At 35.3% G+C, this 2,500-nt stretch overlaps 1 protein-coding gene across 1 annotated transcript in view; it reads left to right on the top strand.

Moving 5' to 3' along the window:
* Positions 1-2,500, top strand: part of LOC137659676 (uncharacterized) — a 283,127-nt gene that overhangs the window by 183,001 nt on the left and 97,626 nt on the right.

Here is a 2,500-nt window from a genome sequence, read left to right on the forward strand (position 1 = left end):
TATTTTTTCCTTGTTTCCTTTCCTCACTGGGCTATTTTCCCTGTTGGAGCCCCTGGGCTTATAGCATCTTGCTTTTTCAACTAGGGTTGTAGCTTAATAATAATAATAATAATAATAATAATAATAATAATAATAATAATAATAATAATAATAATACCCCAAATGGCCAATATTTCGTCATCATGAATTTTATACTTGACTCGGTCTTAGAAGTTTGTTCTTATTGGAAGAATCACTTCTCTCCAGACAGTATCAGAGCAATCTTATGATCTATTTTGCTGACAAGAACACACAGAAGACACAATGGTTGTATGATTTATAATTCTTACCCAGAATAACTGATATAAAAACCAACATACGTAATTAAAGAAACCGCCTGAAGAGATTATTCTATTATTATTATTATTATCATTATCATTATCATTATCATTATTATTATTATTATTATTATTATTATTATTATTATTATTATTATTATTAACTGCTAAGCTACAACCCTAGTTGGAAAAGCAGGATGCTATAAGCCCAGGGGCCCCAACAGGGAAAATAGCCTAGTGAGGAAAGGAAACAAGGGAAAATAAAATATTTCAAAAGCAGTAACAATAAAATAAATATTTCCTAAATAAACTATGAATACTTTTAACAAAATAAGAGGAAGAGAAATTAGATAGAATAGTACGTCCGAGTGTACCCTCAAGCAAGAGAACTCTATCCCAAGACAGTGAAAGACCATGGTACAGAGGCTATTGACACTACCCAAGACTAGAGAACAATGGTTTGATTTTGGAGTGTCCTTCTCCTAGAAGAGCGGCTTACCATAGCTGAGGTGTCTCTTCTACCCTACAGGATTATCAAATATTTTAATTTCTCATACCTGAAATGAATAAGAATTAAGTAAATTAACTAATTAGGTAAGCTATTGGCTAACTTAATGGTGATGCAACATAGATGATTTTTTCATTTTTAAATTCTTATCAAATAAAAAAGATAAATATCTTATATACCTTTATTTTCAAAACCTGAAATCAATAAAAATCAGATTAAATCAAATTGATTATTGATTATTTCAGTATCGTTTAAGGTGTAAATTCTTATCAAAGTTAAGAAGTCTTATCTCATAATCCTAATGTGATATCGTCCCTGACTGGTGAACGCCAGACTGGGGTTAGTCCCCGCTCAAACTCGTTAGCTTCTTTGGTTGTTTAAACCTCACCATCCTTGTGAGCTAGATATGAGGAGTTTCAAGGAGCCTATAGGTCTATCTGCCGAGTCATCAGCAGCCATTGCCTGGCCCTTCTTGGTCCTAGCCTCCGTGGAGAGGGTGCTTGGGCGCTGATCGTATGTATATATGATCAGTCTCTACGGCAATATCCTGCTTGATAGGGCAATGTCACTGTCCCTTGCCTCTATTCATGAGCGACCTTTGAACTGTAATTAATAGAAATTAAATAAAATCAATTGAGTTATTCCAATATCGTTTAAGACGTCGAGGAATCTTGACATAACAGAAAACACTTTTGTTTGACAGGAAGAATTTCCCTTAGTGAGCAAAAGTCTTCGCTGAAGGAGAAAATTCTCTCTGGCCGCGGTGTCTGATGTCAAACGTTTGGGAGGAGGAAAAGGTGGGAGGTGTGAAATAAAGGATTGAGAGAGAGGGAAGAGGAAGAGAAGGGGGTGAGGGAAAGGGAAGAGGAAGAGAAGAATTGAGGGAAAGGGAGGAGTGAGAGGAGTGGGAATGAAAGACGAAAAGGGTAGGAGGGTTTAGGACAATCGGAAATAAATATATATTATGATAGATGTAATTAAACTATAAGAGAAATTACTCGAGTACCATGTGTGGATGAGATCATGGTGATGGGTAGATGGAGATGATTTGGGCATGCTCTTCGCACTCCCCAAGAGAGATTAGTTCACCAAACATTTAATTGGGCTCTAGAAGGCAAAGAAATTAATTATCATGATTAATATAACATAATCAATATAATTCATATAATCTATCATGTGGATGAGATCATGGTGAAGGGTAGATGGAGATGATTTGCCCATGCTCTTCGCACTCCACAAGATAGATTAGTTCACCAAACTTTCAACTGGGCTCCACAAGGAGCAAAATTGTTAAGTGATAATTTTTCCCAGGTTTAATTATTCTTGAGACGTGACCAGAAATACAGCGTACAGTTCTAATAGTCAAATCTTATAGTCTTGCCTTCTCCATCATGAGGTTCAGTACTACACAGTATTCTAGAAGTTTTATCCCACCTGTGACCAATTTGTGGAATGATCTTCCTAATCGAGTAGTTGCATCAGTTAGAACTTCAAAAGCTCAAACTTGCAGCAAATGTTTTTTTACATATATATGAATTATCTGTTTTTATGTTATTAGTGTTCTTAAAATATTTCGTTTTAATTGTTCATTATTCCTTATATCGTTTATTTCCTTATTTTCATTCCTCGCTGGGCTATTTTTCTCTGATGGAGCCCTTAGGCTCATAGCATCTTG

This window comes from Palaemon carinicauda, chromosome 20 (genome assembly GCF_036898095.1).
Source record: "Palaemon carinicauda isolate YSFRI2023 chromosome 20, ASM3689809v2, whole genome shotgun sequence".
NCBI lineage: Eukaryota > Metazoa > Arthropoda > Malacostraca > Decapoda > Palaemonidae > Palaemon > Palaemon carinicauda.